We start from the raw sequence: 22458 nt of genomic DNA on the forward strand, positions 1-22458 counted from the left end.
TCTCTCTCTATATATACTATATATAAAATATCTTTATATATTCTGTATATAGTAGTATATATAAAATAGATAACTAATAAGGACCTAGTGAATAGCACAGGAGACTCTACTCAGTACTCTGCAATAGCCTATATGGGAAAAGAATCTAAAAAAGAGTGGATATATGTATATGCATAACTGATTCACTTTGCTGTACACCTGAAACTAACACATTGTAAATCAACTATACTCCAATAACAATCTAAAAAAAATATTACTGAGGTATTTTACATTGTTTGTTTCTATTCATGTCTCTGAGATCCAGTGTGTATTTTACATTTATTGCATATTTAAATTTGGAAGCTCAACTTTAATTGGCAATGCTTCGTCTGTCTTTAGAGTTCATAAAACTTACAGTTGAAAAAGTTGTTCCAAAGTTACTTAAAGGTTTCTAAGAACTGAATATAGTATCAGTGTTTAAATTTAAATGAATTTAAATTAAATTAAATTAAATTAAAGTTTCAGTACCTCAGTTGCACTAGCTACATTTCAAGTGCCTAAAAGACACAAGTGGCTAATGGCTACCATATTGGACAGGATAGACATAGAACAAGGGCCTGCACCTTTTTCTGTCGAACTGGAGGTACATATTTTAGGTTCTGTGGGCTATACGGTCTCTGATAAAGCAGCCACAGACAATATGTCAATGAATAGGTGTGGCTGTATTCCAATAAAACTTTATTGAGACAAATATGTGCAGGCCCAGATTTGGCCCTCTGGCTATAGTTTAGCAACTCCTTCTGTAGAGAAACTTTAGTTTTCTCATCTGTAAAATGGATTTTCTGATTAAACATATTAAATTTATTTATTTTTACAAAATTGTTATCGGAGTATAGTTGATTTACAATGTTGTGTTAGTTTCAGGTGTATAGCAAAGTGATTTGGTTATACATACACATATATTCATTCTTTTTTAGATTCTTTTCTCATATAGTTTATCACAGAATACTGAGTAGAGTTCCCTGTGCTATACAGTAGGTCCTTGTTGGCTATCTATCTTATATATAGTAGTGTATGTATGTTCATCCCAAGCTCCTGATTTATCCATCCCTCTGACATTTCCCCTTTAGTAACCATAAGTTTGTTTTCAATATCTGTAAGTCTGTTTCTGTTTTGTAAATAGGTTCATTTGTATCATTTTTAAAACTTATATTCCACATATGAGTAATATCATATGATATTTGTCTTCATCTGACTTACTTCACTTAGTATGATAATCTCTAGGTCCATCCATTTCTCTACAAATGATCCAATTTTGTTCCTTTTTATGACTGAGTAATATTCCATTGTATATATATACCACATCTTCTTTATCCATTGATCTGTCGATGGACATTTAGGTTGCTTCCATGTCCTTGTTATTGTAAATAATGCTGCAGTGAACATTGGGGTGCATGTATCTTTTTGAATTATGCTTTTCTCCAGATATATGCCCAGGAGTGGGACTGCTGGATCATATGTTATCTCTATTTTTAGTTTGTTAAGGAACCTCCATACTGTTTTCCATAGTGGCTGCACCAGTTTACATTCCCGGCAACAGTGTAGGAGGTTTCCCTTTTCTCCACAGCCTCTCCAGTATTTATTGTTTGTAGACTTTTTGATGATGGCCATTCTGACCGGTGTGAGGTGATACCTCATTGTAGATTTGATTTTCATTTCTCTAATAATTAGTGATATTGAGCATCTTTTCATGTGCTTTTAGCCATCTGTATGTCTTCTTCCTTTTTTTTTTTTTTTTTTGCGGTACACGGGCCTCTCACTGTTGTGGCCTCTCCCGTTGCGGAGCAACAGGCTCCGGACGCGCAGGCTCGGTGGCCATGGCTCACAGGCCTAGCCGCTCCGCGGCATATGGGATCTTCCCGGACTGGGGCACGAACCTGTGTGCCCTGCATCGGCAGGCAGACTCTCAACCACTGCGCCACCAGGGAAGCCCTGTATGTCTTCTTTGGAGAAATGTCTACTTAGGTCTTCTGCCCATTTTGTGATTGTGTTGTTTGTTTTATTGACATAGAGCTGCATGAGCTGTTTGTATATTTTGGGGATTAATCCCTTGTCTGTCACTTCATTTGCAAATATTTTCTCCCATTTTGTGGGCTGTCTTTTCATTTTGTTTATGGTTTCCTTTGCTGTGCAAAGCTTGTAAGTTTGATTAGATGCCATTTATTTATTTTTGTTTTTATCTTCATTACTCTAGGAGGTGGATCAAAAAGATATTGCTGCGAATCATGTCAAAGAGTGTTCTGCCTATGTTTTCCTCTAAGAGTTTTATAGTGTCCAGGCTTACATTTAGGTCTTTGATCCATTTTGTAAACTCTATTAAATTTAAACGAGTGACTGCATATAAGGAATGTAACAGAGTGCTTGGGTCTATACATGGTCTAAAAATTTTCTACTTAGATATTGAAAAGCAGTTTGCCCATTTATGGGCAGTTACCAGCTTATGTAGTTGGTTTGAACATGGAAGTCTCCTGTAGCTGTTGGGAACTTGCCTTTTTCCTCTGTAATTCTCCACCTGTAGACCCTATGGCAAAGTTTGTCTTTTACTATCAGGGTCACCTCTGTTCCTTATGTTTCTAAATTATTTTAGGTATTGTATTAGTGTCCTATTGTGGCAGTAGCAATTTACCACAAACATAATGGCTTAAAACAACACAAATTTATTTACTTATAGTTCTGGAGGTCAGAAGTCTGAAATAGGTTTCGCTGGGCTAAAATCAAGTTGTTGACAGGATCATACTTCTTCTGGAGGCTCTAGGGGAGAAGACTTTCCTTACCCTCAGCTTCTGGGCACCTCCTTCATCTTCAAAGCTAGTAGCATAGCATCTGCAAATTTCTCTTTATCTGGCCTCTGCTTCCTTCCTTACATCTTCTCCCTCTTATAAGGACCTGTGTGATTGTCTTGGGCTCATCTGGATAATCTAGATAATCTCATTGCAAAATCATTAATTTAATCACAGCTGCAAAGTCCATTTTGCCATATAAGGTAACATATTTACAAGTTCTCTGAATTAGGATGTGGACATGTTTGGGGAGCCTATCTCAGGTAGGATCATAGTTTCACAATTTTTTTTTTAATATAAAGACTTTTTAAAGAGCAGCTTTAAGTTTACAGCAAAATTGAGAGGAAGGTACAGAGATTTCCCATATACTTCCCTGCCCTCATGCATGCATAGCTTCCTTCATGATCAACATCACTCACCAGAATGGTATCAGCTTTACTATGGATGAACCTATATTGACACAGCACAATCACCCAAAGTCCATAGTTTATCTTAGGGTTCACTCTTGGTGTTGTACATTCTATGTGTTTGGACAAATGTATATTGACACATATCCATCATTATAATATCATATAGAGTAGTTTCACTGCCCTAAAAATCCTCTGCCTATTCCTCTCTCCCTGCTACCTACTCGCGTGGCAACCACTGATCTTAAATGTCTCTATAGTTTTGCCTTGTCCAGAACGTTGTATACTTGGAATCATATAGGATGTAGCTTTTTCAGATTGGCTTCTTTCACTGTAATATGCATTTAAAGTCATAATTTTGTTTTTCTAAATACTCCTTGACTCTTAGAGTCACATACTGAAATATTTCCAGATGGAATGATGAATCTAAGTTTTGCTTCAAAATGATCCATCCCAGTGTGGGGGAAATAGTTGGGTGGATATGACACTAGACTGCCAATAGGTTAGTAATTTTTGAAGCTAGGTGATGGGTACTTGTGGATCATTGTACATGTCTCATTAATTTTGTGTGCCTGTTTGAAAACTTCCACAACAAAAAGTTAAAAAAATTTCCATGTGGTTGTGAGTTTTTCAATATCTCCTGATAATTATTTTAATTTTTTCTCTATATATTTTAAAGTTAGATTCTTAGGTCTATACAAGTTTTAATATTGGATATTCTTGGAAGACTGTTCCTTTTATTATTAAAAATAGCTTTTTACATTATCCATTTTTATTTTTACTTTATCCTTATTTGTCTGGTTTTAATATTGTTACATCAGCTTCTTTGGGTTAGTTTTTTCCTAATATTTTATTTTCCATCCTTTTAAAAAATTCTTTTATTTTCAGTTTCACAGTTTAGCATTTATCAACATGGCCAGAGCTAAAAGATTAAGCAGGGGCAGGTGTCCCTACTCTTGGCACCCCTTCCTTATACAATGTATCACTGCATTATATGCATTTAACAGTTTACCTGCCCATCTCCAGACTGACTGGGGGTATGTAAAGGACAGCAGCCGGATCTCACTCACATATTCATGCTTGGTTATCATGTCTGCCCCCCCACAGCCCCAGAAGGGCTTCTAGCTTAGCAGTAGGTAGTTAACGTATATTAGTGGATTGAATGTACAGGATGGATGGCAATCAAGTAGTTAGAATATAAACGGCTGGGACTGAATCACCAGATTTAACAAACAGAAGAATTTGATTTATGGGAGTTAGAGATTAAAAAAGAAATCTATAGATAACAAAAAACATGATATCAGTTTTAACATAAAACTTAGGAAACACTTATAAAAGAAAAGAGGACTAAAATGAGTCCACCTTGAGCTGACACTGTTAACATTATTGTGTGTATGCCTTTAAAGTTTTATTTCTTCTGCATATGTGTATAGATATGTAGGTTTTTTGTTTCTTTAAAGTAGATTATTTTATTTATTTATCTATTTTTGAATATTTGAATTTTCTTTTATTTAGTTTTTTATACAGCATGTTCTTATTAGTTATCCATTTTATACATATTAGTGTATATATGTCAATCCCAATCTCCCAATTCATCACACCACCACCCGCCTGCCGCTTTCCCCCCTTGGTGTCCACACGTTTGTTCTCTACAGCTGTGTCTCAGTTTCTGCCCTGCAAACTGGTTCATCTGTACCATTTTTCTAGGTTCCACGTATATGCATTAATATACGAGATTTGTTTTTCTCTTTCTGACTTGCTTCACTCTGTATGACAGTCTCTAGATTCATCCATGTCTCTACAAATGACCCAATTTCGTTCCTTTTTATGGCTGAGTAATATTCCATTGTATATATGTACCACATCTGCTTTACCCGTTTGTCTGTCGATGGGCATTTATGTTGCTTCCATGACGTGGCTATTGTAAGTAGTGCTGCAGTGAACATTGGGGTGCATGTGTCTTTTTGAATTATGGTGTTCTCTGGGTATATGACCAGTAGCGGGATTGCTGCGTCATATGGTAATTCTATTTTTAGTTTTTTAAGGAACCTCCATACTGTTCTCCAGAGTGGCTGTATCAATTTACATTCAAACCAACAGTGCAAGAGGATTCCCTTTTCTCCACACACTCTCCAGCCTCTGTTGTTTGCAGATTTTCTGTTGATGCCCATTCTAACTGGTGTGAGGTGAACTCATTGTTGTTTTGATTTGCATTTCTCTAATAATTACTGATGTTGAGCAGCTTTTCATGTGCTTATTGGCCATTTGCAAGTCTTCTTTGGCAAAATGTCTGTTTAGGTCTTCTGCCCATTTTTGGATTGGGTTGTTTGTTTTTTTAATATTGAGCTGCAGGAGCTGTTTATATATTTTGGAGAGTAATCATTTGTTGATTTGTTTGCAAATATTTTCTCCCATTCTGAGGGTTGTCTTTTCTTCTTGTTTATGGTTTCCCTTGCTGTGCAAAAGCTTTTAAGTTTCATTAGGTCCCATTTGTTTATTTTTGCTTTTATTTCTATTACTCTAGGAGGTGGATCAAAAAAGATCTTGCTGTGATTTATGTCAAAGAGTGTTCTCCCTATGTTTTCCTCTAAGAGTATTATAGTGTCTGGTCTTACATTTAAGTCTCTAATCCATCTTGAGTTTATTTTTGTGTATGGTGTTAAGGAGTGTTCTAATTTCATTCTTTTACATGTAGTTGTCCAGTTTTCCCTGCAACACTTATTGAAGAGTCTGTCCTTTCTCCATTTTATATCCTTGCTTCCTTTGTCAGAGATTAGTTGACCACAGGTGGGTGGGTTTATCTCTGGGCTTTCTATCGTGTTCCATTGATCTATATTTCTGTTTTTGTGCGAGTACCATATTGTCTTGATTACTGTAGCTTCATAGTATAGTCTGAAGTCAGGCAGTCTGTTTCTTCCAGCTCTGTTTTTTTCCCTCAAGACTGCTTTGGCTATTCGGGGTCTTTTGTGTTTCCATACAAATTTTAAGATTTTTTGCTCTAGTTCTGTAAAAAGTACCATTGGTAACTTGATAGGGATTACATTGAAACTGTAGATTGCTTTGGGTAGTATAGTCATTTTCACAATATTGATTCTTCCAATCCAAGAACATGGTATATCTCTCCATCTGTTGGTATCTTTAATTTCATTCATCAGTGTCTTATAGTTTTCTGCATACAGGGCTTTTGCCTCCCTAGGTAAGCTTATTCCTAGGTATTTTATTCTTTTGGTTGCAGGGGTAAATGGGAGTGTTTCCTTAATTTCTCTTCTAGATATTTCATCATTAGTGCACAGGAATGCAAGAGATTTCTGTGTATTAATTTTGTATCCTGCAACATTACCAATATCTTTGATTAGCTCTAGTAGTTTTATGGTGACATCATTAGGATTCTCTATGAATACTATCATGTCATCTGCAAACAGTGACAGTTTTACTTCTTCTTTTCTAATCTGTGTTCCTTTTATTTCTTTTTCTTCTCTGATTTCCATAGCTAGGAATTCCAAAACTATGTTAAATAATAGTGGTGTGAGTGAACATCCTTGTCTTGTTCCTGATCTTAGAGGAAATGCTTTCAGTTTTTCACCATTGAGAATAATGTTTGCTGTGGGTTTGTCATCTATGGCCTTTATTATTTTGAGGAAGATTCCCTCTATGCCCACTTACTGGAGAGTTTTTATCATAAATCGGTGTTGATATTTGTCAAAAGCTTTTTCTGCATCTATTGAGATGACCATATGGTTTTTATTTTTCAATTTGTTGTTGTGGTGTATCACATTGATTGAATTGTGTGTATTGAAGAATCCTTGCATCCCTGGGATAAATCCCACTTGATCATGGTGTATGATCCTTTTAATGTGTTGTTGGATTCTGTTTACTAGTATTTTGTTGAGGATTTTTGCATTTATTTTCATCAGTGATATTGGTCTGTAATTTTATTTTTTTGTAGTATCTTTTTCTGGTTTTGGTATCAGGGTGAAGGTGGCCTCGTAGAATGAGTTTGGGAGTGTTCCTTCCTCTGCAATTCTTTGGAAGAACTTGAGAAGGATGGGTGTTAGCTCTTCTCTAACTTTTTGATAGAAATCACCTGGGAAGCCATCTCATCCTGGACTTTTTTTGGAAGATTTTTTTTTTTGGAGGGGTACGCAGGCCTCTCACTGTTGTGGCCTCTCCTATTGCAAAGCACAGGCTCCAGATGCACAGGCTCAGTGGCCATGGCTCACAGGCCTAGCCGCTCCGTGGCATGTGGGATCTTCCCAGACTGGGGCATGAACCCATGTCCCCTGCATCGGCAGGCAGACTCTCAACCACTGCGCCACCAGGGAAGCCCTGTTGGAAAATTTTTAAACACAGTTTCAATTTCACTACTTGTGATTGGTCCGCTCATATTTTCTATTTCTTCCTGGTTCAGTCTTGGAAGGTTATACCTTTCTAAGAATTTGTCCATTTCTTCCAGGTTGTCCATTTTATTGGCATAGAGTTGCTTGTAGTAATCTCTTAGGATGCTTTGTATTTCTGTGGTGTCTGTTGTAACCTCTCCTTTTTCATTTTTAATTTTATTGATTTGAGTCCTCTCCCTCCTTTTCTTGATGAGTTTGGATAATGGTTAATCAATTTTGTTTCTCTTCTGAAAGAACAAGCTTTTAGTTTTATTGATCTTTACTATTGTTTTCTTTGTTTCTATTTCATTTATTTCTGCTCTGATCTTTATGATTTCTTTCCTTCTACTAACTTTGGGGTTCGTTTGTTCTTTCTCTAGTTCCTTTAGGTGTAAGGTTAGATTGTTTATTTGAGATTTTTCTTGATTCTTGAGGTAGGCTTGTATTGCTATAAACTTTCCTCTTAGAACTGCTTTTGCTGCATCCTATAGGTTTTGGATCATTGTGTTTTCACTGGCATTTGTCTCTAGGTATTTTTTGATTTCCTCTTTGATTTCTTCAGTGATCTCTTGGTTTTTTAGTAACGTATTGTTTAGCCTCCATGTGTTTGTGTTTTTTATGTTTTTTTCTGTGTAATTGATTTCTAATATCATAGCGCTGTGGTCAGAATAGATGTTTCATATTATTTCAATTTTCTTAAATTTACTGTGGCTTGATTTGTGACCCAAGATGTTATCTATCCTGGAGAATGTTCCATGTGCACTTGAGAAGAAAATTTAATCTGCTGTTTTGGATGAAATGTCCTATAAATATCAATTAAATCTATGTGGTATATTGTGTCATTTAAAGCTTGTGTTTCCTTATTTATTTTCATTTTGCTTGATCTGTCCATGGTGTGAGTGTGGTGTTAATATCCCCCACTGTTATTGTGTTACTGTCGATTTCCTCTTTTATAGCTGTTAGCAGTTGCCTTATGTATCGAGGTGCTCTTATGCTGGGTGCATATGTATTTATAGTTGTTATATCTTCTTCTTGGATTAATCCCTTGATCATTATGTAGTGCCCTTCCTTGTCTCTTGTAACATTCTTTATTTTAAAGTCTATTTTATCTGATATGAGTATTGCTACTCCAGCTTTCTTTTGATTTCCATTTGCATTGAATACCTTTTTCCATCCCCTTGCTTTCAGTCTGTATGTGTCCCTAGGTCTGAAGTGGGTCTCTTGTAGACAGCATATACATGGGTCTTGTTTTTGTATCCATTCAGTGAGCCTGTGTCTTTTGGCTGGAGCATTTAATCCATTCAAGTTTAAGGTTATTATCGATATGTATGTTCCTGTTACCATTTTCTTAATTGTTTTAGGTTTATTTTTGTAGGTCCTTTTCTTCTCTTGTGTTCCTATTTAGAGAAGTTCCTTTAGCATTTGTTGTAGAGCTGGTTCGGTGGTGCTGAATTCTCTTAGCTTTTGTTTGTCTGTAAGGCTTTTGATTTCTCTGTTGAATCTGAATGAGATCCTTGTTGGGTAGAGTAATCTTGGTTGTAGGTTATTTTTTTTTTATCATTTTAAATATGTCATACCACTCCCTTCTGACTTACAGAGTTTCTGCTGAGAAATCAGCTGTTCTTTTTCCGAGTTCCTGGATCATCTTCACTATCATTATTCTGAATTATTTTCCTGGAAGGTTGCTTATCTCCACTTCATTTAGTTGTTTTTCTGGTGTTTTATCTTGTCCCTTTATGTGGTACATAGCCGTCAGCCTTTTCATCTTGTCTATCTTTCTGTGAATGTGGTTTTTGTTCCACAGGCTGCACGATTGTAATTCTTCTTGCTTCTGCTCTCTGCTCCCTGGTGGATTAGGTTATTAAGAGGCTTGTGCCAGTTTCCTGATGGGAAGGACTGGTAGTGGGTAGAGCTGGGTGTTGCTCTGGAGGGCAGAGCTCAGTACAACTTTAATCCACTTGTCTGTTGATGAGTGGGTCTGGGTTCCTTCCCTGTTGGTTGTTTGGTCTTAGGCGACCCAACACTGGAGACTACCCAGGCTCTTTGGTGGGGCTAATGGCAGACTCTGGGAGGGCTCACACCAAGGAGTACTTCCCATAACTTCTGCTTCCAGTGTCCTTGTCCTCACGGTGAGCCACAGCCACACCCTTCTCTGCAGGAGACCATCCAACACTAGCAGGTAGGCCTGGTTGGTTCAGTCTCCTATGGGGTCACTGTTCCTTCCCCTGTGTCCTGATGTGCACACCACTTTGTGTGTGCCCTCCAAGAGTGGAGTCTCTGTTTCCCCCAGTCCTGTCAAATTCTTGTAATCAAATCCCACTAGGCTTCAAACTCTGATTCTCTAGGAATTCCTCCTCCCATTGCCAGACCCACAGATTGGGAAGCCTGACGTGGGGATCAGAACCTTTACTGCAGTGGGTGGACTTCTGTGGTATATGTGTTCTCCAGTTTGTGAGTCACCCACCCAGCAGTTATGGGATTTGATTTTATTGTGATTGTGCCCCTCCTACCAACTCATTTTGGCTTCTCCTTTGTCTTTTGATGCAGAGTATCAATACATATTGATAATTACCTTAAATGTAAATGGATTAAATGCTCCAACCAAAAGACATAGACAGGGTGAATGGGTATAAAAACAAGACCTGTACATATTCTGTCTAAAAGAGATGCACTTCAGACCTAGGGACACATACAGACTGAAAGTGAGTGGATGGAAAAAGATATTCAATGCAAATGGAAATCAAAAGAAAGCTGGAGTAGCAATTGACATATCAGAAAAAATAGACTTTAAAATAAAGTCTATTACAAGAGACAAAGAAGCACACTACATAATGATCAAGGAATCATTCCAAGAAGAAGATATAACAATTGTACATATTTATGCACCCAACATAAGAGCATCTCAACACATAAGGCAAATGCTAACAGACATAAAAGGGGGAATCAACACTAACACAATAATAGTTGTGGACTTTAACAGCCCACTTTCACCAATGGACAGATCAACCAAAATGATAGTAAATAAGGAAACACAAGCTTTAAATGACACATTAAACAATAAGGACTTTAGTGATATTTATAGGACATTCCATACAAAAACAACAGAATACACTTTCTTCTCAAGTGCTCATGGAACATTCTCCAGAAGAGATCATATCCGGGTCACAAATCAAGCCTTGGTAAATTTAAGAAAACTGAAATTGTATCAAGTATCCTTTCTGACCACAATGTTATGAGACTAGATATCAACTACAAGAAAAAAAACTGTAAAAAGTACAAATGCATGGAGGCTAAACAATATGGTACTAAATAAGAAATCAAAGAGGACATCAAAAAATACCTAGAAACAAATGACAGTGAAGAAACAATGACCCAAAACCAATGACCAATGACCCAAATGCAGCAAAAGAAGTTCTAAGATGGAAGTTTATAGCAATGCAACCCTTCCTCAAGAATCAAGAAATGTCTCAAATAAACAACCTAAAGCAATTAGAGAAAAAAGAACAACAGCAACCAAAAAAACACAAATTAGCAGAAGGAAGGAAATCATAAATATCAGATCAGAAAAAAATGAAAAAAAATGAAGGCAACGATAGCAAAGATCAATAAAACTAAACACTGGTTCTTTTAGAAGATAATCAAAATTGATAAATCATTTACCAGAATCAAAAAAAAAAGGGAGAAGACTCAAATCAACAGAATTAGAAATGAAAAAGGAGAGGTAACAACTAACACTGAGAAATACAAAGGATCATGAGAGATTGCTACAAGCAACTACATGCCAATAAAATGGACAACCTGGAAGAAATGGACAAGTTGTTAGAAAATCACAACCTTCTGAAACTGAACCTGGAAGAAATAGAAAATATAAATAGACAAATCACAAGCACTGAAATTGAAACTGTGAAAAAAATCTTCCAACAAATAAAAGCCCACGACCAGATGGCTTCACAGGCGAATTCTATCAAACATTCAGAGAAGAGTTAGCACCTATCCTTCTCAAACTCTTCCAAAATAAAGCAAAGGGAGGAACACCCCAAAACTTATTCTACATGGCTACCATCACCCTGATACTGAAACCAGACAAATATATCACAAAAAAAGAAAACTACAGGCCAATATCACTGATGAACATAGATGCAAAAATCCTCAACAAAATACTAGCAAACAGAATCCAACAGCACATTAAAAGCATCATACAACATGAGCAAGTGGGGTTTATTCCAGGAATGCAAGGATACTTCAATATACGCATATCAATCGATACACCATATTAACAAATTGAAGGAGAAAAACCATATGATCATCTCAATAGATGCAGAAAAAGCTTTCAACAAAATTCAACAACAATTTTTCATAAAAACTCTCCAGGAAGTAGGCATAGAGAGAACTAACCTCAACATAATAAAGGCCATATATGACAAACCTCAGCCAACATCATTCTCAATGGTGAAAAACTGAAACCATTTCCTCTAAGGTCTGGAAAAAGACAAGGTTGCTCACTCTAACCACTGTCATTCCACATAGTTTTGGAAGTTTTAGCCACAGCAATCAGAGAAGAAAAAGAAATAAAAGGAATCCAATTGGAAAATAAGAAATAAAACGTCACTGTTTGCAGATGACATGTTACTATACATAGAAAATCCTAAAGATGCTACCAGAAAACTAGTAGAGCTAATCAATGAATTTGGTAAAGTAGCAGGATACAAAATTAATGCACAGAAATCTTTTGCACTCCTATACAGTAATGATGAAATATATCTGAAAGAGAAAATAAGGAAACACTCCCATTTACCACTGCAACAAAAAATGTAGGAATAAACCTACCTAACGAAACAAAAGACCTGTACACAGAAAACTATAAGACACTGACAAAAGAAATTAAAGGTGATACAAACAGATGGAGAGATATACCACATTCTTGGATTGGAAAACTCAACATTGTGAAAATGACTATACTACCCAAAACAATCTACAGATTCAATGCAATCCCTATCAAACTACCAATGGCATTTTTCACAGAACCAGGACAAAAAATTTCACAATTTGTGTGGAAACACAAAAGATCCCGAATAGTCAAAGCAATCTTAAGAAAAAAAAAAAAACAGAGATGGAGGAATCAGGCTCCCTGACTTCAGACAATACTACAAAGCTACAGTAATCAAGACAGCAGGTACTGGCACAAAAACAGAAATATAGGCCAATGAACAGGATAGAAAACCCAGAGATGAACCCATGCACATAGGGTGACCTTATTTTGATAGAGGCAAGAACACACCATGGAGAACAGACAGCCTCTTCAATAAGTGGTGCTGGGAAAACTGGACAGCTACATGTAAAGGAATGAAATTAGGACACTCTCTAATACCATACACAAATATAAACTCAAAATGGATTAAAATGTAAGGCCAGACACCATAAAGCTCTTAGAGGAAAATATAGGCAGAACACTCTATGACATAAATCACAGCAAGATCCTTTTTGACCCACCTCCTACAGAAATGGAAATAAAAATAAACAAATGGGACCTAACGAAACAAATCTTTTTCACAGCAAAGGAAACTATAAACAAGATGAATAGACAACCCTCAGAATGGGAGAAAATATTTGCAAATGAAGCAACTGACAAAGGATTAATCTGCAAAACTTACGAGCAGCTCAATACCAAAAAAACAAACAACCTAATCACAAAATGGGCAGAAGACCTAAATAGACATTTCTCCAAAGAAGATATACAGATTGCCAAGAAACACATGAAAGGAGGCTTAACATCACTACTCATTAGATAAATGCAAATCAAAACTACAATGAGGTATCACCTCACACCGGTCAGAATGTCCATCATCAAAAAATCTACAAACAATAAATGTTGGAGAGGGTGTGGAGAAAAGGGAACCCTCTTGCACTGTTGGTGGGAATGTAAACTAATAAAGCCACTATGGAGAACAGTATGGAGGTTCCTTAAAAAACTAAAAAAGGACTACCATATGACCTATCAATCCCACTATTGGGCATATACCCTGTGAAAACCATAACTCAAAAAGAGTCATGTACCACAATGTTCATTGCAACTCTATTTACAATAGCCAGGACCTGGAAGCAACCTAAGTGTCCATCAACAGATGAATGGATAAAGAAGATGTGTCACATACATACAATGGAATATTACTCAGCCATAAAAGGAAATGAAATTGAGTTATTTATAGTGAGGTGGATAGACCTAGAGTCTGTCATACAAAGTGAAGTAAGTCAGAAGGAGAAGAACAAATATGGTATGCTAACACATACAATGGAATCTAAAAAAAAAAAAAAAAGTTCTGAAGAACCTAAGGGCTGAACAGGAATAAAGACGCAGATGTAGAGAATGGACTTGAAGACACGGGAGGGTGAATGGTAAGCTGGGGCGAAGTGAGAGAGTGGCATTGACATATATACAGTACCAAATTGTCACATAGATAGCTAATGGGAAGCAACCGCGTAGCACAGGGAGATCAACTCGGTGCTTTGTGACCACCTAGAAGGGTGGGATAGGGAGGGTTGGAGGGAGACCCAAGAGGGTGGGGATATGGGGATATATGCATACGTATAGCTGATTCACTTTGTTATACAGCAGATAGTAACACAACAATCTAAAGCAATTATGCTCCAATAAAGATATTTTACCAAAAAAAGAATAGCACATGTTAAAAAAAAAAAAACACCACAGGGAGGTACTGACTGACATCTATTAGAATGGCTATTATCGAACAACAAACAAATAACAAATGTGGGTGTGGATGTGGAGAAAAGGCAAACCTCATGCACTCTTGGTGGGAATATAAACTGTTGGAAAATAGTATGGAGATTTCTTTAAAATTTTTTTAAAAATTTAAAACTAGAACTACCATAATGATACAGCAATTCCACTCCTGGGTATTTATCTGAAGCAAATGAAAACACTAATTTGAACATGCACTCTTATGTTCATTGCCACATTATTTACAATAGCCAAGATATGGAAACAACCTAAGGGCCCATCAACAGATAATAGGTGAATGGATAAAGAAGATGTGGTATATATATATATCCCATTTTTAAATATATATAATAGAATATTTCTCAACCATAAAAAATGAAATCTTGCCACTTGTGACAACATGGATGTACCTAGAGTGTATTATACTAAGTGAAATAAGTAGACAGAGAAAGACAAATACTGTATGATTTCACTTATATGTGGAATCTAAAAAACAAACCAGTGGCTGACAGAGAAGAGGGAATGGGGACAGGAGAGGAATAGATGAGGGAGATTAAGAGGTATACACTTCCAGGTGCAAAATAAATGAATCACAGGTATGAAATGTACAGCACAGGGAATATATTCAATAATAATGTAATATCTTTGTACTGGTGGCAGGTGGTAACTAGACTTATCATGGTGATCATTTTGCAATTTATAGAAATATTGAATCACTATGTTGTGTAACAAGAGTTAACATAGTGTTGTAGGTCATTTATACTTTAAAAACAAACAAACAAACTCATAGAAAAAAAGATCAGATTTTTAGTTACCAGAGGTGGAGGTGGGGGAGGGGGAATTGAATGAAGGAGGTCAAATGTACAAATTTCCATTTATAAGCACTAGGAATATAATGTACAACATGATTAATATAATTAACACTTCTGTATGTTATATACGGAAGTGTTAAAAGAGTAAATCCTAAGAGTTCTCATCACAAGGAAAAAAATTTTTTTTCTATTTCTTTAATTTTTTATCTATATGAGATTTTGGATGTTCACTAAATTTGTAATAATTACTTCGTGATGTATGGAAGTCAAATCATTATGCAGTAAACCTTAAACTTATACTGTGCTATATGTCAATTATATCTCAGTAAAACTGGAAGAAAAAAAGTGACACAGGTGCAAAAGATGGGAAGCAAAGCACCCTGACGTCAAGGGAGGGACCCTCAGGAATGGTAGAAGGGATCTGAGGAGATACCTGAGTAGAGTATGAATTGAGGCCTAAACAGGAGTGTATAGAAAGCTTCTAGCCTAGGGCAATTGAGATTTTGAATCATAGCTATCATGATTATATATATGAAATGACTGGAGAACACTCATTTTTAGGAAGTATCCTGGCATTCATTGCCAGGCCCCTGCCTGACTTTCTAACCTGTTTCCTAATATCTGTTGGGTGGTCAAGGCTCACTCAGATACTGGACCCATCTCTTTTCTGGGTACTTAGTGCACCACACTCCTATGGTAGACTGGTTACATCCCTGTTAGCTCTGTACCCTTCTTCTCCATGGCCAAGGAACATACCTGGCTTCAGAAAGTCTGGCTTTGGAGGGTTGCTCTGACAGAGCCATGGAGCAGTCAACTGTCTGCACCAAGCTGGCATTTGATTTGGCTTTTCCACTTCACTTTTTTATGTTCCAGTTGCTCATGAATATTATGGGCAAAAATATCTCCCCAAGACAGGAAGACACAGGAGTCTGAGTTCTCATTCATGACATCCAGGAGTAAGAAATATGCTTTGGGAGGAACTGAGCAGAGTCTGAATGGAAGCTCTTTTTATTTATTTATTATTTATTTATTTATTATTTATGTATTTATTAAACATCTTTACTGGGGTATAATTGCTTTACAATGGTGTGTCAATTTCTGCTGTATAACAAAGTGAATCAACTATACGTATACATATATCCCCATACCCCCTCCCTCTTGCATTTCCCTACCACCTTCCTTATCCCACTCCTCTAGGTGGTCACAAAACACCGAGTTGATCTCCCTGTGCTGTGCGGTTGCTTCCCACTAGCTATCTATTTGACATTTGGTAGTTTATATATGTCAATGCCACTCTCTCTCTTCGTCCCAGCTTACCCTTCCCCCTCCCCTTGTCCTCAAGTCCATTCGCCAACTCTGCGTCTTTACTCCTGTCCTGTCCCTATGTTCTTCAGAACAATTTTTTTCTTTTAGATTCCATATATATGTGTTAGCATACAGTATTTGTTTTTCTCTTTCTGAATTACTTCACTCTGTATGACAGACGCTAGGTCTATCCACCTCACTACAAATAACTCAATTTCGTTCTTTTTATGGCTGAGTGATATCCCATTGTATATATGTGCCACATCATCTTCATCCATTCATCTGTCAATGGACACTTAGGTGTCTTCCCTGTCTTGGCTATTGTAAATAGAGCTGCTATGAACATTGTGGTACATGACTTTTCTTGAATTATGGTTTTCTCAGGGTAAATGCCCAGTAGTGGCATTGCTGGGTTGTATGGTAGTTCTATTTTTAGTTTTGTAAGTAACCTCCATCCTGTTCTCCATAGTGACTGTATCAATTTACATTCCCACCAAAAGAAAAAGAGGGTTCCCTTTTCTCCACACACTGTCCTGAATGCATTGTTTGTAGATTTTTTGATGATGGCCATTCTGACCACTGGATGACCAGTCTGAGGTGATACCTGATTGTAGTTTTGATTTGTATTTATCTAATGATTAGTGATTTTGAGCATCCTTTCATGTGTCTGTTGGCAATCTGTATGTCTTCTTTGGAGAAATGTCTATTTAGGTCTTCTGCCCATTTTTGGATTGGGTTGTTAGTTTTTTTGATATTGAGCTTCACGAGCTGCTTGTATATTTTGGAGATTAATCATTTGTCAGTTCCTTTATTTGCAAATATTTTCTCCCATTCTGAAAGTTGTCTTTTCAATTTGTTTATGGTTTCCTTTGCTGTGCAAAAGATTTAAGTTTCCTTAGGTCCCATTTGTTTATTTTTGTATCCATTTCGCTAGCAGGTGGGTCAAAAAGTATCTTGCTGTGAATTATGCCATAGAGTGTTCTGCCTATGTTTTCCTCTAAGAGATTATTTATAGTGTCTGGCCTTACGTATAGGTCTATAATCCATTTTGAGTTTATTTTTGTGTATGATGTTAGAGAGTGTTCTAATTTCATTCTTTTACATGTAGCTGTACAGTTTTCCCAGCACCACTTATTGAAGAGGCTGTCTGTTCTCCATTGTATATTCTTGCCTCCTTTATCAAAGATAAGGTGACCATATGTGCGTGGGTTTATCTCTGGGCTTTCTATCCTGTTCCATTGATCTATATTATTGTTTTTGAGCCAGTACCATACTGTCTTGTTTATTGTAGCTTTGTAGTATAGTCTGAAATTAGGGAGCCTGATTCCTCCAGCTCCATTTTTCTTTCTTAAGATTGCTTTGGCTATTCAGGGTCTTTTGTGTTTCTACAGAAATTGTGAATTTTTTTGTCCTGGTTCTGTGAAAAATGCCATTGGTAGTTTGATAGGGAATGCATTGAATCTGTAGACTGTTTTGGGTAGTATAGTTATTTTCACAATGTTGATTTTTCCAATCCAAGAACGTGGTATATCTCTCTATCTGTTTGTATCACCCTTAATTTCTTTCTTCAGTATCTTATAGTTTTCTGCATACAGGTCTTTTGTCTCCTTAGGTAAGTTTATTCCTGGGTATTTTATTATTTTGTTGTAATGGTAAATGGGAATGTTTTCTTAATTTCACTTTCAGATTTTTTCATCATTAGTGTATAGGAATGCAAGAAATTTCTGTACATTAATTTTGTATCCTGCAACTTTACCAAATTCATTGATTAGCTCTAGTAATTTTCTGGTGGCATCTTTAGGATTCTCTATGTATAGTATCATGTCATCTGCAAACACTGACAATTTTACTTCTTCTTTTCCAATTTGGATTCCTTTTATATCTTTTTCTTCTCTGATTGCCATGGCTAAAAATTCCAAAACTATGTTGAATAATAGTGGTGGGGGTGGACAACCTTGTCCTGTTCCTGATCTTAGTGGAAATGTTTTCAGTTTTTCACCATTGAGAACAATGTTGCTGTGGGTTTGTCATAGATGGCCTTTATTATGTTGAGGTAATTCCCTCTATGCCTACTTTCTGGAGAGTTTTTATCATAAATGGTGTTGAAGTTTGTCAAAAGCTTTCTTTGCATCTATTTTGGGTTGATCATATGGTTTTTCTCCCGCAGTTTGTTAATATGGTGTATCACATTGATTGATTTGTATATATTGAAGAATCCTTGCATTCCTGGGATAAACCCCACTTGATCATGGTTGTATGATCCTTTTAATGTGCTGTTGGATTATGTTTCCTAGTATTTTATTGAGAATATTTGCATCTATGTTCATCAGTGATTTTGGCTGGTAGTTGTCTTTCTTTGTGACATCTTTTTCTGGTTTTGGTATCAGGGTGATGATGGCCTTGTAGAATGAGTTTAGGAGTGTTCCTCCCTCTGCTATAGTTTGGAGGCATTTGAGAAGGACAGGTGTTAGCTCTTCTCTAAGTGTTTGATAGAATTCGCCTGTGAAGCCATCTGGTCCTAGGTTTTTGTTTGTTGGAAGATTTTTAATCATGGTCTCAATTTCAGTGCTTGTGATTGGTTTGTTTATATTTTCTGTTTCTTTCTTGTTCAGTCTTGGAAGTTTGTGCTTTTCTAAGAACATGTCCATTTCTTCCAGGTTGTCCATTTTATTGGCATTAGTTGGTTGTAGTAATCTCTCATGATCCTTTGTATTTCTGCAGTGTCAGTTGTTAATTCTCCATTTTCATTTCTAATTCTGTTGATTTGAGTGCTCCTTTTTTTCTTGATGAGTCTGGCTAATGGTTTATCCATTTTGTTTATCTCCTCAAAAAAACAGCTTTTAGTTTTATTGATATTTGCTATCTTTTCCTTCATTTATTTTTCATTTATTTCTGATCTGATCTTTATGATTTCTTTCCTCTGCTAACTTTGGGGTTTTTTTTTTGTTTTGTTTTCTTGTTCTTCTTTCTCTAATTTCTTTAGGTGTAAGGTTAGGCTGTTTATTTGAGATTTTTCTTGTTTCTTGAGGTAGGATTTTATTGCTATAAATGTCCCTTTTAGAATTGCTTTTGCTGCATCCCATAGGCGTTGGGCTGTCGTGTTTTCTTTGTCATTTGTTTCTAGATATTTTTTGATTTACTCTTTGATTGCTTCAGTGATCTCTTGGTTATTTAGTAGTGCATTGATTAGCCTCTATGTGTTTGTATTTTTTACATTTTTTTCCTGTAATTGATATCTATTCTCTTAGTTTTGTGGTCAGAAAAGATACTTGTTATGATTTCAATTTTCTTAAATTTACCAAGGCTTGATTTGTGACCCAAAATATGATCTATCATGGAGAATCTTTCATGAGTACTTGTGGAGAAAGTGTATTCTGTTGTTTTTGGATGGAAGGTCTGATAAATATCAATTATATCCATCTTGTTTAATGTGTCATTTAAAGCTTGTGTTTCTTTATTTATTTTCATTTTGGTTGATCTGTCCATTGGTGAAAGGGGATGTTAAAGTCGCCTACTATTATTGTGATATTGTTGATTTCCCATTTCATGGTTGTTAGCATTTGCCTTATGTATTGAGGTGCTCCTATGTTGGGTTCATAAATATTTACAATTGTTATATCTTCTTTTTGGATTGATCCCTTGAACACTATGGAGTGTGCTTCTTTGTCTCTTGTAACAGTCTTTATTTTAAAGTCTATTTTTTCTGATATGAGAATTGCTACTCCAGCTTTTTTTTAAATTTCAATTTGTATTGAATAGCTTTTTCCATCCCTCACTTTCAGTCTGTATGTGTCCCTAGGTCTGAAGTGGGTGTCTTGTAGACAACATATATATGGGTCTTTTTTTTTGTATCCATTCGGCTGGTCTATGTCTTTTGGTTGAAGCATTTAATCCATTTACATTTAAGGTAATTATCGTTATATATGTTCCATTATCATTTTCTTAATTGTTTTGGGTTTGTTTTTGTAAGTCTTTTCCTTCTTTTGTGCTTCCTGCCTAGATAAGTTCCTTTAGCGTTTGTTGTAAAGCTGGTTTGGTGGTGCTGAATTCTCAGTTTTTGCTCTTCTGCAAAGGTTTTAATTTCTCCATCGAACCTGAACTAGACCCTTGTTGGGCAGCGTAATCTTGGTTGTAGGTTTTCCCCTTTCATCACTTTAAATATGTCCTGCCACTCCCTTCTGGCTTGCAGAGATTCTGCTGAAAGATCAGCTGTTAACTTTATGGGAATTCCCTTGTATGTTATTTGTTGGTTTTCCCTTGCTGTTTTTAATACTTTTTCTTTGTTTTTAATTTTTGATAGTTTGAATAATATGTGTTCTGGCATGTTTCTCCTTGGATTTATCCTGTATGGGACTCTCTGCCCTTCCTGTATTTGACTATTTCCTTTCCCATATTAGGGAAGTTTTCAGCTATAATCTCTTCAAATATTTTCTCATTCCTTTTCTTTTTCTCTTCTTCTTCTGGAACCCCTATAATTCAAATGTTGGTGCGTTTAATGTTGTCTCAGAGGTCTCTGAGACTGTCCTCAGTTCTTTTCATTCTGTTTTCTTTATTCTGTGCTGCAGTAGTTATTTTCACTATTTTATCTTCCAGGCCACTTATCCATTCTTCTGCTCACTTAATTTGCTATTGATTCCTTCTAGAGAATTTTTAGTTTCATTTGTTTTGTTGCTCATCATTGTTTGCTCTTTAGTTCTAGGTCCTTGTTAAACATTTCTTGTATTTTCTCCATTCTATTTTCAAGATTTTGGGTCACCTTTAGTATCATTACTCTGAATTCTTTTTCAGTTAAACTGCCTATTTCCTCTTCATTTGTTTGGACTGGTGGGTTTTTACCTTGCTCCTTCATCTGCTGTGTATTTCTCTGTTTTCTCATTTTGCTTAACTTACTGTGTTTGAGGTCTCCTTTTCACAGGCTGCAGGTTCATATTTCCTGTTGTTTTTCATGTCTGTCCCCAGTGGGCAAGGTTGGTTCAGTGAGTTGTGTAGGTTTATTGGTGGAGTGGACCGGTGCCTGTGTTCTGGTGGATGAGATTGGATCTTGTCCATCTGGTGGCCAGGACCACGTCCGGTGGTGTGTTTTAGGGTGTCTGTGAAGTTATTATTATTTTAGGCAGCCTCTCTGTTAATGGGTGGGGTTATGTTCTTGTCTTGCTAGTTGTTTGGCATGGGATGTCCATCACTGGAGCTTGCTGGTCGTTGAGTGGAGCTGGGTCTTAGCATTGACATGGAGATCTCTGGGAGAGCTCTTTCCAGTTGATATTATGAGGGGCAAGGAGGTCTCTGTTGTACCAATGTCCTGAACTCAGCTCTGCCACCTCAGAGGCTCAGGCCTGACACCCGGCTGGAGCACCAAGATGCTGTCAGCCACATGGCTCAAAAGAGAAGGGAGAAAAGAGAAGGAAAGAAAATAAATAGTTATTAAAATAAAAAAGTTTAAAAAATACTATTGAAAAAAGTAATTAAAAAAAGAAAAGAGCAACCAAACCAATAAAGAAATCCACCAATGATAACATGTGCTTAAAACTATACTCAAAAATAACCCAGACATACAGAACCCTAGGACAAATGGTAAAAGCAAACCTACACAGACATAATCACACAGAGAAGCATACACATACACAGTCACTAAAAGAGAAAAAAGAAAAAAAATATATATATATAAAGGAAGAGAGCAACCAAATCAATAAACAAATCTACCAATGATAATAATGACTAAACACAAAACTAAGATAAACATAAAACTAGAAACAAATTAGATGCAGAAAGCAAACCCCAATTCTACAGTTGCTGCCAAAATCCACTGCCTCAGTTTGGGGATGATTTATTGTCTACTCAGGTATTCCACAGATGCAGGGTACATCAAGTTGATTGTGGAGATTTAATCTGCTGCTCCTGGTGCTGCTGGGAGAGATTTCCCTTTCTCTTCTTTGTTGACACAGCTCTTGGGGTTCAGCTTTGGATTTGGCCCCGCCTCTGCGTGTAGGTTGCTCTCTGACATCT

This window comes from Delphinus delphis, chromosome 15, assembly GCF_949987515.2.
Source record: "Delphinus delphis chromosome 15, mDelDel1.2, whole genome shotgun sequence".
Taxonomy (NCBI): Eukaryota; Metazoa; Chordata; class Mammalia; order Artiodactyla; family Delphinidae; genus Delphinus; species Delphinus delphis.